The 17,869-nt window shown below is 32.6% G+C and overlaps 1 long non-coding RNA gene across 3 annotated transcripts in view; it reads left to right on the forward strand.

The window, feature by feature from the left end:
* The window catches only part of LOC136272595 (uncharacterized), a 99,796-nt gene that overhangs the window by 36,489 nt on the left and 45,438 nt on the right, over positions 1-17,869 (forward strand). The gene's annotated exons all lie outside the window — the stretch shown is intronic.

Genomic DNA, 17,869 nt, shown 5'->3' on the forward strand with positions numbered 1-17,869 from the left:
TAAACATCATTGATACTTAAAGATTACCAATTTGTTTTTATCTTTTCTCAATCAAGCCTCGTTTATTAATAATCAATGAAAATTCCACAAAAAATTCCGGAAATCATCAGAATTTTTTTGATTTTACAATTTTGCGCATGCGCATTGCCTTCATGCTTAATCACGGGAGGATCTTTATTTTATGTTTTTACAATATCACATTTGCATGGATAAACTCAGAGACGATAACACAAATGCGTGTTACTGTAAAATTTCATTGGATATTTTTTCTGTTCATCAAAAAAATACGGGAGATAACTCTAACACAGTGCATTTACTATAAAACAATCCCGGGAGTTTCGAATGTCAACATGGTGTGTAAAAAACGTTGTTGAAGAAATGTTGAATTCTGCAATTATAGAATTAAACTTTTCAAAGAAAGGTTTTTACAGCTTCAAAATGGTTTGTTATGAACAATTTGACTGTTATGTTCAATGCAACTTTATTAATTTTCTCCAAAATCGTTCTGGAGCAATTCTGCAATTTTCTGTTACATTACCATGATTACGGGTATATTTGTGAAATTAATAGCATTATTGTAGACCTAAAGCTAGGTAATGCAAATGTCATCAATATACGGTGTGTCGATGTATCTATTTCGTAAATGTCCGATATCATATGCTATGTCAACCCGTACACGCACGGGTCAAAATCTAGTTTAAAAGAAATAGAATATCCTGTCTTTAGGGGAGGATACGTGCCGCACCTGGAATCTCCGCATTTGGAAACAACATATTTTTCTGGTGTTGAATGAAATTTTGCTCTTGTTAATATTTTCTTCAGATTTGGTGGTTGTCTTTGGCAATGGAGTAGGTAAGATTTTTAATTAGTTGTTGAAGTTCTTGATCCCGCTCAATGATAGAAAAGTTCTTTTTTGCTTCTTGAAATATATTAAAATGTTTGGGATTGTAGGTTGTAACAAAAGGAATTAAAAATGAATCTTTTTCCTTTTTTCTGGTTGTTCTGAGTATATTTTGTGGTATTTTCTTGCTTCTTCTATGGCCGAATCTATTAGTTTTTCGGGATAACTTTGAGCAATTAGATACATTTTCAATTCAATCAATCTTCGATCTTTGGTTTTTTCTTCACTAACAATAGTGCAAATTCTTCTTGATAAATTGTACGGGATATTTCTTTTGGTGTGCGTAGGGTGACAGGAACCAGAAAAAAGGAAAAAGATTCATTTTTAATTCCTTTTGTTTACAGGAGATTCTTTTTCTTTTAAATGTGGCAAGACTTTTTATGTTAATGAAAATATGTCGTGTAAATCCAAAAATCTGCTTTACTGTATTACATGTAACCACTGTGGCGAAAATTACATCGGCCAAACCGGAACACAACTTACCGCGCGCATGCGCGTCCATCGCCAACAGATCAATGATCCCAGTACCAGAAACACCCCATGCAGTGAACATTTTGACAGATGTGCTATGGGAGATATAAAGTATTCCCATTTTATAAACTTAAAACCGATTCAACCGCCATGAGACTTGTGAAAGAGAACTATTTTCTTAAATTATTTTCCCCAAAACTCAACAAACATTAAATATCTGTATATATAATCATCTTTGTTCTAACCAGTCTTTGTATTTGTAAATTTATTAATGTCGTAATGATCATATTGTGTCTAATTCAGTTTTCCCGAACTTTAACGTTTTATATTGTATCATGACGTCATGGATCTATTCCTTCTCTGAAAAGACTCTCGTTACATCATGACGTCATAGTAAACGTTTCTAAGGAAAACAATTTCATAACTTATGTACATTCACCTGAAGAAGGATGTAAATCCAGAAAGCGCTAGTGAATAGAAACTTTGGAACTGTTCATTTTTTTTCTTTTTCGATTATATATATATATATATATATATATATATATATATATATATATATATATATATATATATATATATATATATATATATATATATATACACTTTCGTGGTATTTCTTGTAGCAAATGTTTGAATATTAAACAAAAGGCCAATAGGCCTTAACGGTCACCTGAGAAGCATTTAACCCATTTACGGAATTGGCGAGAAGCCTCATATATCTATTTAATTTGGTTTCATTCTGGATAATAAAAATTATAAATTTGTAATGACGACCACCTCCCTGCCTGAAATCTTTCAAAAAGAACTATGAAACCTATAATTTTGGCGAAAAAAATTAAAGTTCTGGTCTACAAAGTCATGAATTCAGTTTTCTTTTCAGGTGTGAGAGAGTAAAGAAGATAATTTTTTAATATTATATGTATTAACACCTATGCATCCATTTTGGCCCTGCCCTACAGTCAAAACTCATACTCTGGGGGACATTATATTTAAATGTTTAGTAGATTACTTTTAATAAACATAATTATTAAGTCAGTTTTTCATACAGAATTGTGAGAAAAATGAGGAAGATTTTAAAACAGTATATGCATTAACACTATATTTCCATATTTGTGCCCCCCCCCCTTTCATGTCCTGAACCCCTTACCCAGAGGCCATGAATTTCACAATTTAGGTAGAGGAGTTATTGGACATCATAACCATGTATTCAGTTTTTTGCCCACATGGTTGGGAGTAAAGAAGGAGATTTTTTAAGATTTAATATATTTTTATTATATGGCCATATTGGCCCGAGCCTAGAGCCTGAACCCCTGACACAGGGGTCATGAATTAACATTTTGGTAGAAGGCTTCGTGGACATTATAATCCGGTATTTAGTATTTAACAATTATAAATGGGAGTAGAGAAGAAAATTTTCATGTACATCATGAAATAAGCACTGGTCTTAAATGCGTATTTGATATTTTGGGCATGAAAATTAAAGGGAAAACGTACATGTAATCTGTTAGAAAGAAGTACACCTTTATAATAAATCAATTTTTAAATAAACTGCTCAATATGAATGTCGATCGCAAACAACGTCATGGTTGTACAGGAGTCTTTGCCCTAAGGAGATGTCAGAGATAATAAGTGACAATTAGGCTAGCCCCTATGTTCACAATGGCTTCGATAGGGCCGCAGAGATAAAGGTGAAACGAATATTCCGTTATAAACATTTGTTTAATTATGATATTAATTGTATTAGATTAACGTAATACTCATACTTCCTATTTTTAACGAATTTTAATTATACTTTGATTACGATAAACAAGTGGTAACTTAGGCCCCGCTCATGCACACATGCATCTGTAATGGCGGCCTATACTGAGATGGTGAATGCACAGCTCAATATTCACGGTGTCTTAATGTTCACGGAAAATTGTCTGATCGTGAACATAGTGAAATTAAAAACACCGTAATGTTTTCCACGTCTACAGTATGCTCTTCATTTTTTCATACGATATTTCTTATATTTATAAGAAAGAGAAAACTATGTAGATAAATATTTGAATAAATGCATAAAATATCTAATAAACTATCTCTAGTAATATTAATGGGAATAGGACATTTTATTTTTTTTTTCTGAGAAAAATATTTATAAAAAAACAAGACATCTTTACTCTATACATTGTATTTTTCAAACCTATTTGTAAGTTTTTAAATTACTTCAGTACACCAATACAATATCGATTAAAAGGAAATTTCTTGATCGATTCATCAAATACATCGTAAGTACTCGGACGAATTCGCACATTTTAAAACTTTATCATCCGGGGTACTTTCATGTCTTTGCAATGCGAAATCCCCGAAGACTTTCTATCTTTGATTGTGTATTGAAGTCTGAAGCGGTAGAGGGGGCGTTTCAAAACAGACGACCTGAATTTAAATTTACATTCTTGTGATTGGGTGTAGTTTCTGATCCACACTACTCCTCACGAAGATAAATAAGGTTTTTGAGCTATGTGTGTTAGAGACACTCGTGAATAAACAATATGAAAACCTCGTCGATTGAATCAGAGACGTTTTGCATTTTTATATACGGTTTTATTAAGCTACAATAAAAATCCAGGAAAAAAATCCTGACTTTTAAAAGTACGCTCCAAGTGTTCGTGAGGAGCAATACTGATCAGAAACAATTGGCTTACGAAGAGAGTTTAGCTTGGGCTCAAAAGTATTTACTTGTATGATTATCGAGATATTACGCAAAAGCGGTGGAAGCAGAAAGTTGTAGCAGAGTATTAATGTTATACCTTTCCATAACGTTTTCCTAATTAACTAATTAGTTTAAGTTAATCAGTATTTTTATGTATCATAAACATGTTTAAGGATTGTCTGTGTTCATGGAAACATAGATACATGCATATATTTGATGATCACTACAGTTTTCCTGTTGGATCAAATAATTTTATCTGATGCGCATATATATATATATATATAATCAAAAAAGAAAAAGAAAATGAACAGTTACAAAGTCACTCATTTTGGATTATATATATATATATATATATATATATATATATATATATATATATATATATATATATATATATATATATATATATATAAAGATAACAGTGCTTTAATTTTTATGATTCATCTACCACCTTTTAATTGTCTTTACATTTACAGTTAATGATGAAATAAATAAAATTACATATGATAATTTTGCTATTTATTGTAACTAATTCTATTTTCAATAGTGTTCGATTAAAATACAGATATAGTAAGTTCTTGCGAAGTAATAGAAATCTGTAAGAGACGGTATATTGAATTTTGACAAGCGAAAATACATCAAGTTGGTGGAAATTTCGTAAGTAGGCATATTTAGGCCACAAAATTGCTTAAACAGTACTATACGATGGAATAAGATAAAAACTATAAGATACTGCCACATCGGTGCAATATCACGTGATATCTATACGTACATTCCTCGTAACATCTTTACTTATAAATTAAGGCATTTTGCACATAAACTACAAAATACTTGCACCAGAGTACTTGCGTACACCTTTGATATTTTAAGATATGCGTGATGATGTCCGTAAAGTATACTTGAGTTTTAAGTGATAAGTTATCATTGTGAAATTAATAAAAAACCTACTTACTTACTTGTTCGATAAACTCGCTCGAAATTGCAAAAACGAGAGTAAGGTGGTGGACACATTTTGGCGGATCCAAGTTGGGGATGGTTTGCATTAAAATATATGCTTGCAATGAAATAATATTGAATGATTACTCAAAGAGTGACTATATTCACGGTGAGCCTATTTAGCGAATTCAAAGAAGTTATGATTTGACAAATGTTGAATAAATAAAATGAGTAAATTCGTTTCTTCAGTGGGCGATTTTAGTTTTGATATACATTTGCTTGAGAACTTTCCATTACGGGGTAACCAAGAACGCGGATAGACTATTTAACTAAAAATCTAAGACGAGTTCACCATGCTGACTTCTATTAATACAAAAGTTAATAAATAAAATGAAACAATTAATGAGATTTTAGTAAGAACTTTCTAGAACGGGGTGTTCAGAAACGGGTTGACTAATTGACATACTGGCGGAAAATGAAGAGCGAGTTAACCATCGGTCAGATACTTTTAATCTGACAACTTTGGTTTAAAATATGCATGCATATTAATAATAATGCATTATAACCTAGCGAGTTTTAACTTCATACTTTTTTATATCACGACCGATTAGTTGTAAACCTTTGACATTAATTTGTAAACATTAATCAACAGATTAGTGTATTCTATGTCTATAGATAAGTAAAATGGCCCCCTTTTCTCCAGATTGTTTTTCAAAAGGGACTCTTATCGGAAATTCTTATTTGGGAGAGTAATACAAATTATATTGTAAATTGACCAAAAAGAAGCAATTTAAAAAAAGAGATATACAGAATACACATTCTCTGATTTGAAATAAATAAAATAAAAGGTTAACTTTTTTCAGTCAGTTGCAACACACAGGATTAAGGCCACGTACATGATATGTTATCCATTTCAGTTTTGATTTTTCAATTTGCCCGCTCCTCTAAATATCCAACATTGAAGTTTTTTATTTCAATTTTAAAGAATAAGATAAGGAAAAAAATCGGACAAAGTATATACTTGTACAAAAATGAAAAAAAATATGGTTCAACATACATGAGCATGTATTAAGCATTATATGATAATAATGTACACGGTGTTAATTCCCGCGCTTGCGCGGGGTACCATCTAATAATATGATATAAAACAACCCTACCCCGCGGTTTCCAAAATACAAACAAAACAGACCAAGTGAAGGCAAAACATACCAGTTTGATCAAAACCTCTGCTAGAATCCTATGGTTTTTTTTAATTAAATATTCATTTATCCGGTTCTCGTAAAACCTTTCTGACTTTTATATAGTTTGCACGGAAAATAGAATATTGCTTCAAAACAAAACAAAACATAGGATTCCAGCAGCATTTTTCAACCTAAGCATTAATCAAACTAACAATAAATGTAAAATATCAAATTGAATATATTCGTGATAGTGATGTTCTTGTCGGATTTTTATATTGTAAACAACGACAGAGGAAGAAAGTTATCGATTTGTAACGTGAGTAACTCCCTCGACTTGACAAAAATGGACAACTAAACGTATATGAAAAAATGACAAAAACAAACTGTAAACCATCTCAAAATCCATAAAACGAAATACAAATTCAAAGCAGAGCAACACGGTCCTCTAGAGAGATAGAGTTAGAATAAGATGCCTAAGAGGAGTGACAATTCTCTGCTGACCGGTCACATCCGCCGTATGCTCTTTGTCGTAATCGGGAAAAAACGGAAGAGTCCGTAGATGTTACTATATTTCAAATTTAAATGAATTTAGAAAATTTAAATGAAACTTTCTAGGATAACAGTTGATACTCTTTATGAAATTGTTTAACAAAATCGTGTTTTAAAAGCATTCAGGCTCCAATTTCACAAAAAAAAACTTAAGTTTTTACCTACGTTTAATCTCAAATCTTGAGAATTTACTCGGCTGAGATTTTTCTCAAATTGCATTTCACAAATCAAACTTAGTGATTTCTCAGCTGAGTTGAATTTTTTACTTAGCTGAGTCAAGAATGGTCATTGTCACAAGTGGTCCCTTATACCTTCTCTTGTTTTTTTTTTTTTTTACTTATTATCAATAAAAACAAACGTCTGCTTATATTTTAAACAGAGAACAATCGGATTAAAATAACAAGAATCATAAAATGTTAATCAGTCATGAAATGTACACTTTGTTATGCTAGGTATAGATGACATATCTACATGATCTTATATATTATATAGTAAACAGAAGAACACATTTAATACATTATGGTTACCTTAAAATCATTAGAAAGTAGAAACACTGCACAGTTATTCAATTTAACACAAACAAATGAATTAGTTCTCTTTGTTTACATTTTTGTCAAGGGAGATAACTCCACCAAAATTACTATTTCTTAATGAAAAAAATATTTATCAAACCTGGATGAAATATTGCATATACGCTGATCATTGAGTGAAATAGATCTAAGAAATGAACATTACTGACAATATAATACTGTAATAACGATGTTAATGACATATTCATATTTGAGATTTGACTTAAGTCTGCTATGGAGGTAACTTAAGTTTTTTCTCAAACTGAGTTAAAAACACGACTAAGATTTTTTTGTGAAATGCAGAGATTTGAGTTTTCTCAAATTTGAGAAAAAACTCAAATATTTGAGAAAAAACTCAGACTTAAGTCTGAGATTTGACTTAATTAAGTTTTTTTTGTGAAATCGGAGCCAGGCAATGCAATTTCATTAAGTTACTTGGCAATGCATCAGTATATTGTAAATTGAGTTTGCAAGAATGTTTTTTTGAGGTTGACATCAGACATACGTTATCATACTGAAATAACAAACTCTTGTCTTAACTAAAAAAAAAATGTAGATAATATCCTGCACAAACAAGGGATTTAATACTTTAAAATTTAATTCTGGTTGTAACGCGGCATTTGATATGATAGAAAAATTAAGTTAAATTTGTATAACCTGTTTTACTTTTAAAATATGATATATATAGGATCTCTCATGATTTGCGATGGTATATGATTTTTATCCAACGAGTTGTGTGTATTCTATCTCCGAGCCTTGGCGAGGGGATAGAAAACACACAACGAGTTGGATAAAAATCATATACCATCGCAAATCATGAGAGATTCTTTTTATCACATGTTTTACCAAGTATTTTGTTAATCCCAACTTTTTCTGTAATAATTGTGATTGTGAGCCGCACAACACATTATTTACAACACGTCAACAACGTTACGCATAGAAAAAAAGTTCCTTGAAGTTTAACAAACAGACATTCATTTTCGAACATTTTTTAATGAATTCATGACAAATAACTGAAACAACATTAAATGTTTCAAATTTATATCTCAACACCCCTCAACTGAATTAATTATTTACTTTTTCATTCTACGTCAATCAACCGTCTAAACCTACGTAATGATTTACTATGACGTCACGTGGCGTTATAACACACAGTGGAATATCAAAAATTTATCCCATGGGTGATATCCACCGTATATTGGGATAAACATGTGATAAAATGCTTTATTTATATGGCCCTTTTTGTTAAAACTGACTTAAAAAAAATGTATACTAAATACATTTTTTTCACACCAAGGAGTGGCTGTATAGTGCATCCTTTCTCTTTTCTAAATTCTGTTCTTTACGTCTTTAAGCCAAATTTTTACTATAGCTATTATTCGAATTGAACATAGATTAATGTGTTAATTAACTTAACGAGGCCGGGTCTAATTTGTTCTGCCGTAGATTTTTGGATGAATTTTTTTTACATGAATTTCTATTGATAAAATTATTATTTTAAGATTTAAAAATAAAACATTTACCACACCGTTTATATAGGGGGTCATCTCAAAGTGTGTTAATCTATAACATAGGACCCTATGGGATTTTGCTTGAAATGTATCAATTTTGCACATTTTTTTTAAACTTCTGCCCTAGGGATTTCTTTTTCTGTTCTACATATTAAAGTTATTGCTAAAAGGCATCAAATGGTAAAAAAAAAACCCCGCTTACCTCCTGGTTTGTTCCAGGGGTCTTATCAAAGTTGACTTTTGTATGCCCAATTTCCAAGATTTGTAAGTTAATAGCTATTTTTTTATTTGACAAAGGCGGAAAAGGTGTTCTTTATGGTATTATTAAAACATTCAGACATATTTAAGTAATAAAAAAATATACAACATCACATATTAAGGGTCATTAATATAAAATATAATAAGGTTACTGTCTTGAAATATCTGAATTGAGCTATATTTAGGCGGGTTAAGAAAACGTGGCAGAGGGCTAGGCTTGCTGAACCCTCTTCACGTTTTCGACCCGAGCCCAACAATAGCCTTTACTTCGAGACAACATCTTTATTCTACAATATAACATTAATACTACGAATCAAACGAGTTATTTTCAACAAATTTCGCTGAATATCTGCAGTTGAAACTATTACGCCATGATGTCAACCAAGCAAAAAGATGACGTCACAATACAAATGTAACGCTGCGCGAAAGCGTGTGTACTCGTTATGTACTCGGCCTCGTTAATTCTTAATTTTGTATCTCTTTATAAAGGAAATAAAAGATGAGTGAATGAATAAAACCGAGCTGTAGTTGTATAAAGATGTTTGTAATTAAGAATAAAATAATAAAGATAAGTGTAAACATATGTTTGCATATCTTAAACTAATTATGTCAGATTCAAGGTAAGTACCCGATGAAAAGCTCGGCTGACACTTTTTTGCTATGACGTTGATTAGTCAACCCGAGTTCTTGCTGACCCCGTCCTAGAAGGTTCTATACATCAAAACTAAAATCGCGCATTCAAGAAACGAATTGAATCATCTTTTTAGTTCAACATTTGCCGAATTTTAATTATTTTTTATACCCTTAATAAATTCTCAGTAAATATACACACTCTGTACGCAATCACTTCATATTATCTAACTGCAAGCATATATTTTGATGTTAATGTCCACTGACTTGGATTTGCCCGAACGTGACCATAACCTTACTCATTTTTTTTTTTATTTTTTTTTTTGCTATTTTGAGCTGGATTGAAAACAAAAGTAGGTTTTAAATATATTTCTCATTAATTTGTTATAAGGTAAAATTCAATTATGGCTTACGAACATTTACTCTCATGTGATGAAATACTAAAGGTATAAGCAATTACAATCACAATTTCTTTCTTGTTTATATTAAATTTATGTCGCAATCATTTTCTGTGTATTGCGATTAACAAACCAAAGGTAAAAAATACATGCCTTGGGTTTTTAACACCTGTTCAAGACAAAACAACGAAAGAGATGAAATTTGATTTAAACAGGTGTATGTGTATGTTAAACCTTTGCGATGAACATGAACGGAACGCAAAATTTTGAAACTTTTCTCCCTTGGTAACACCTGTGAAGACATCGGAATTTTCTACTTTTAAGGCATATAACTGTGTCTAAATGCTCGACTGTACTAAAAATAACTATTCAGATACATTTGTATACGAAAGTTCAAATTTCCTTTCGAATGAACGGAAACTGCAAAAGATTAAATTGTCCGACGTACAACGGACATAACTCCGTCGAAAATGGCTTGATCGTAACCTAGATATTCTTATGATAACCTGTATACTTAATTTAATTTCAACATGTGCAGTGCAACCTTGGCGATGAAAACGAACGGCGAATTTGGAAGTCCAAAATATGATAAATATGTATATCAAATTTAGTTTCAAAATGTTCAAACCCTCCGAATAAAAATTACCCGCATTTGCTAAAAATGGGATTTTTCTACGTCCAAGGGACACACCTCTGTTAAAAATTGCTCAATCGTACCCGTAATCTAACTTGACTTGTTGTTATTTTAATAATCTTTATATCTAATTTTATTTCACTATATACAACCTCTGCGAAGTAAATCAACGGAAATTGCAAATTGTGGAATTTTTCAAACTCCAATGCGCATAGTTCTGTCGAGAATGATTCAATCGTACTTAAAATCAAACTCCCTAAATATAATTATGATCAATCTGACCTTCTTCTAACTGTTTTGCAATTATCTCGCTTTAAAAATGGGTTTTGTCCTTTAATGAAACAATTTAGAATTTTTTTTCCAGAAAGATGCTTTGAACTAAGTTTCAATATATTTGATAAAGTTGTTCTAGAGAAGAAGTCAAAAGTGTGAAAAGTTGTTTACAGACGAACGGACAGACAGACGACGGACAACTTCGGTTCGGATGAGGTAAAGTATAAAACACCAATCGTTCGATGAATAGTAGAAAATCGAATATAAATTGAAATAATCCAAAGTTTTTTAACTTAATGAAACCAATTAACACGTATAAAATTAATAATACATAATGAAAAAAAATAAACATGCATGTTTATACTTACCTAAAATATTACTTTAACCGTACTGTTAATTTATCAGGGGAATGCGTAAAAACTTGCAGATAGCTTAGAGCTGTTAACTAGGATTAAATCTATTAGGAGATAAAGTAAGTGTCCCGTGTTTATATTTAGGTCAGGAATCACTTAAGATAATAGCTTTTTCAACAAATTTAATGCGCTTAAAAATATATGTTAAAAGTTAAATAAGATCTCTCAATTTTTTTCAGATACCAAGCAATATCTGACCTTCGCAAGGTGAAATATTATGGTTTTTACAATTCGCTAATAACAAAATGTATTAATTTGTTTAAACTATTGTTTATCTTACTTAACATGCATGTACGGATCATAGTTTTGTTATATGTTAAGACAGCCGTTAGATGCAAGTCAATAATATGCACAAGGACGTACTATGTACAAGGACGTACATATGGACACAGAACAGAAGAAAACAATTGCTGTGTTCAGTAGGGTATAGTTGGTTTAAGTTGGGTACAGTGACATTGTACAGAATATAGGCAATGGTTTTAACTATATGACACAGTGAATATACAGTTAATGTCAATGTTATTCAATTGCCATTACTAGCAGTGTACATTTAATTTTATAGTGATGTTTGCATTTGTTAATGCATACTGTTTGTTTTAATAAACATTTATTTTTTATAATATGTTTTTACACAGTTTATTTTCAGCGACATGTTGTCGGCTATTGAAACATGTGATACCTGTTTGCACAGCGCTTTAAATCAGCTAGGGCAGCCGGTGAACGATATGATTAAAGAACAACAATAATTTGACATGTTTATTTATCCCCAAAATTTACCGATAAAGAGACTCTTTGAACTTCGTTAAATAAACATACCTGACTCAAATATTTCAGAACTTATCTTAAGTTTGATATCGTATCACGTTGACAAGAACAGATGGGTTATTGGGATAACGTGCATCAAGGAATATGCAGGCAGAGCAATTACTATTAATAACGCCATGTTCACTAAATAACGTTGTTTATGTCTTAATTGAAGTGGTCTAATGGCCCTACAATGTAAGGTTCATAATTTGTAAGTGTTTTTAACAAAACTAGGAAACTTTAAGGGGCGATAACTGCTAGAAGGGGACCTTTGGCCCTTTCGGCGTGAATAGATTGAAGAATCCTCCAAGTGTACTGAATACATTGGAAAAAGTTCCTATCTCTATCTTAAACGGTTTATGAGGAGTCGAAACAAGCATTTCGTACAACAATGGCAATAACTCTATAATTGAATCAATGTTGGGGCTGACGAGTTATATTTTGAAATGTCTCAAGAAATCCTATTACATCCAAGAAAAAGTTTTCTCTCTACCACCCTGAACAAAAGAGTTCTAAAAAGTCATTCATTTACGGATTACCAAATTACCTTGACTTTGGATCTTTATGCCATTTTGTTTGGCCAAGAGAGCTGCTTCCATCCTAAGTAGTCCGAAGTCTCTTTGATCAATAATAAAAAAAGTTGAACGTGAATATTTTTGGAAACTTCGATAGTTTCAGGGACACTATTTACTAGAATGGGGTCTCAGATCCTTTCTGTATGAATAACCCTCCTCTAACACCCCCATCCGAACGCGGAGGACTCTGCTAAACGCAAGCAGTGTTGAGTTCACATAGAAAAGACCAGGTCTTTAATTTTCCTCAAAACTCGCTTGTAAAATGTTTAATTCAAATTTCTTTTTAAATTAGATCACAAAGGAATGATTGAGGTTTCAAATGGTACGAAATTCTAACAAATCGAAAGAGAAAAGTTTTCGTTGGTGTTTAAACATTAAAATCATCGATAATTTTGCTTAACATAAACTAAAAGTAACAAGTGTGACCGTTCCACGCCAAACAATTTCAAACAATTCAAATCTGTCAAAATCATAAGTCTACATTCTTTCCACTTTTCAAGTCATTACCTTGACTTTGTCATGAAATATGAGCGATTAAAGGGAACATGGTCGATAACATTTGGATCGAACGAACGCGGCACCAAAGAAATGTATTTGCTCTGCAGAACCCGGATTATGGACTTACAGACACTGTGTCTTTACATTCAACAAACATATATGCAAGTAAAATTATCAAAGAAATGGTACGAAATATGTACTCTTTTACAGTCATTTTAAATGTTAAATGGCTTATTGTAAATTATTCACATGTCTTTTGACTTTAAAGTCCAAATGACTGGAACAGTAATTTTATCTTCACCCTATAATATAGGCCTACATGTAAAGTATAAAAATGTAAATTATTAAGTAAATAGAAGAAAAAAAAAGGTAATTGACATTTTTCTATTCTCAGAATGTCAGCACCAACCGGACTAGCCCGCAATAATGTTGATGACCTGTGTTGAATAATTCAGAAAGGAATCTTAAGAGCTTCTCACACTCGAAGTGCACGCACATGTTAAAGGGATATTTCTTACGAAGCTATAGTCTGGAATGCCCAATAAAATTATATGTAGTTTATTTATTTTCGGAAGAGAATCTGTCCGGTGTGCTGTCTCATCTGCTAGAAAATGCCTCTTAGAGAAACTTTGTTACATCACACCGTGGCTTCCAGGATATCACAAGGAAAGAAAAAATTTCATCACATACAACATAGTTGGCACAATCATAAATTTGACAAAGCATGTCCCCACAAATATTTGTTGCAATAAAACCAATATCTATATACAAAAAGAGTTCCCAGTCCAAATTCCGACGAAAGTGTTATAGCATGCTTAAAGGTGAAATGAATTCATAAATACGCATTATTTTCCTTTTATCTCCGACTACCGCCATATTAGTTGTCGAATTCTATTGTTCTGCTCGACATAGCTACACACCCTCTTTATAAGGCCGTAAGCACTATTCATGCTTCACCGCATTCGGGTATTTCATTCACCCGAACACGTTACCTTGGACTAAAAGACGTGTAGAAACGCGTTTTGAATAAAAACAATATGACTACCACTGCACTGGCAAGGAATATATAATGAACGACGAAACAATGCAAACTGAAATCCATACACAGATACTTCAAAAATCCTCGATAATTGTAGACCGTTTCATGTGTATGCTATAACATTGCACATGCGCGATCACACATGTACACTGTGGCAGATCGAGCATTGTCAATGAACGCAGGGATTTTTTTTTTTAGAAACCGATGAAACGATGTTACGTTGTTACTATCATTTATCTACATTGTTGGAGAAAAATTTGCAGACGTTATGTACTCTGTATGAATGACACACGTGTTCGATGTGCTTGTGAAGTAAGACAGCACTGTTTGTGCAAATTAGCACGAATACCTTAGACATTCTTCAAAGAATGAATATATTTTGTATTTTATTGATTACTGTTTCCTCTATTCTTTAAGTCACTGTAAATTACGAGTTAAAAGTCGGCCATTTTTGGCAAAGCACCACGGGTGAAAACATGAGAGCATTATGGGACGTAGACAAAAAAAATGTTTGATGAACTGTAGGTTTAGCTCGTTCTTTTTCTCTATTCTTCAATACAAAGATTTTACTACAATATGTTGTTCATGCAACCTAAATACCTCGATCGGAAAGCAACCGACCGTAACTTTCTCCACCGGTATAGATATCCCAATGGTAGTAGAGGAGCGATTAAAACTAATATGGCGACCAAACGCTTTTATGAGTTCATGTCAGCTTTAAGCATCTTCCTTTGTATCTACAACTGGCTACATTATTAGTGTAATTGGTCCGTACTTCAGTGATGGCAAGAATAATGATGCTTAAATTCTAAATCCCAATATTCGAAATGACATCGAAGATATCAAACAATGGATGAGTGAGGAAGATATTCTTACAGTGGATCGAAGTTTTAGAGATTCTTTAGAACTTCTTCAGGAACTTGGTATACGAGCTGAAATGCCGTCATTAGCGAAAAAAGGGAATCTCAACTACATGTACCAGTGGAAGAAGGCAACATCACAAGAATGGTCATAAAAATAAGTGGAATGTGGAGTTTGTCAATTACAGGTTAAAACTCAGGAAATATCTTGACCGTGTGTTGCCTAACAGTCAAATTCCTTAAGCCCCTTTCACGCACGATAAGAAGCGACAAAATATTTGTGCGACTAAAAAAAAAATAGATATGAATCGTAAACTGTTGCCAAAATCTTGCAATATATCTTGCATCTATATGCGACTATTGTACAATGAAAGCGACTGTTGAAAGATAATGCGATAGGATCGCGCGAGAGACCACATTATCGGCCTATTGAACATGCTCCAATGCGATTGGACGTGCGATCATGCGTTCCATGGTAAGAATGCACGTGGGAGTAAGAGGGGGTGTATACCGCCCATGTTTGACGCTCTTCAGTAGAAATAGTTGAAAGCGAGAGAAAATGACGCCCAGGAAGAAACAAAGATACAGCAGCATTGAATATAACGTGACAGGGCGATTTCATAGTAATGAAAAAGCCGATATGAGCATACGATGTAGACAAACATAATTAAATCAAAAATATTCAGTCACTATGATTCTCTTCACATCATAAAACCTACTTAACTAACTATGATGCGAAAGAAAAATGAGACAGAAACATTATAAATCAAACAATCATGACGTTATCTTTAGAATTTTTTAGAAATCAATTTATTTCGTTAAAGCATATGTTGTTCGATATAATTAAACGTTTAAACATTTATACTAATATGACGAAGCCCTCGGTAAATATGATTTTTCTTGGAGTAATAATTCTTCATAGTTCCCTCACCATCATGCAATAAATGTATATTCTCAATAATGGTCTGAAACAGAGATGCTTATACATGTATATAAAGTAGTGGCATATTCAGGCTGATAAGTCGTGCAATGATTGTAAAACATTGCATGATTGCATGAGGCATGTTGAGCAACAGTCTCATGTTTGCAATACACAGGCATTTACAGCAGCGCTTCATCTTACGAGATTTAAAAATCGTGCATCACTTTTGCGAATAAACAAAACGTTGTAAAACGTACTGCGACGATTTGGATCGCATTCGGTCGCGTCTTAATAGTGTGCATGTCCACTATTTTGAGGAGACTTGACGCGAGCGCCAAAACGCATGCAACGAATGCGAGAGCGTGTGAAACGTATGCGAGAGCTCTTGCGTATGAGAGAGTTCGTGCGAATCTAAAAAATTCTGATCGCAAAATGGACAAAAGTGCTCGTGTGCCAAATTTGAAAGGGGCTTTACATAGCAGACTATGTCCAAATCGAAGTGCCCTAATAAATAAAAACTGGCCAGGACATTAAACAAAGGATGCTATATAATGGAGGAACAAGTTGCTTCCAAAATCTTTCCAAACCGAAAAATTTACTTCAGGAAAAAATAAAGCCTGAAGGACTTGACAGGCGTTCTTGCAGAGGAGAAAAAACAATAACTGAGACATGCTTGTCACGTTTTCCACGATTTACAGAGGAAGAACTCTAAACTATTGTAGGAATAAATCGAGTCTACCGTCATTAAATATTTTTTTTTAGATATCTGTTAACGCTTGGATTCGTGCGATCCTTGTTTGCAACGTGATTTTAATCAGCTAGATCGGCAAGTGAGCGATGTGATTTAAGAACGACGACCAATATACATGTTTATTTAAGCCCCAAATTTATCTATAGAAAGACACTTGAACTGTGTAAAACAAATATATCTGACATAAATATTTCCGAACGTATTCGAGTTTGTCATCGTACCACGTTGACACGAAAAGATGGGTATGTAGTTGCTTGGTATTTTAATGATTAGTTGTTATTTCTTATTGTGTTTTTCTTTCAACTGCCGAGTTTTGTTACAAGTACATATATAGAAAATATATTATTTAAGGTAGTGGACAAATATGGTCACAAATCTTCTTTATACTCCACGAATAATCATATACATGTGTAAACAGAAAAATCAAACACATAAAATAAGGATGTGTCCATAGTTATATATTAACGTTCAGTGTTTATTAAGGTCTTCCGTTTGCAACGGAAGACCTTGTACTGATTCTGTTGGAAATTCTTCATTATTAGACCTTATTGTTTTCGTACTGTTTCTTATAAAGGTCTTCCGTTTCCAACGGAAGACCTTATTGTTTTCGTTCGGTTTCTTTTTCCCTATTATTAAGGTCTTCCGTTTCCAACGAAAGACCTTATTGTTTTCGTTCGGTTTTTTTCCCTATTATTATTAGGGTCATCCGTTTCCAACGGAAGGCCCTCTTGTTAACTGATTCTGTTGGAAATTCTTCATTATTATTAAGGTCTTCCGTTTCCAACGGAAGACCTTATTGTTTTTCTTCGGTTTTTTTCTCATTCTTCTCCTTTTTTTCTTACCGATTTTGTGTCAGCGATTATTCGGAAACTGTTTGATCGATTTTAATAAAATTTGTAGATCTAATTGACATCAGTTTAAACTTGATCGGAATTTTTTTGGTTGATGACGTCATTTCCGTTTTTGAAATATCGACGTTTTCTTGATTTTCAGAGTGTCGGCTT

This window comes from Magallana gigas, chromosome 1 (assembly GCF_963853765.1).
Source record: "Magallana gigas chromosome 1, xbMagGiga1.1, whole genome shotgun sequence".
Lineage (NCBI taxonomy): Eukaryota > Metazoa > Mollusca > Bivalvia > Ostreida > Ostreidae > Magallana > Magallana gigas.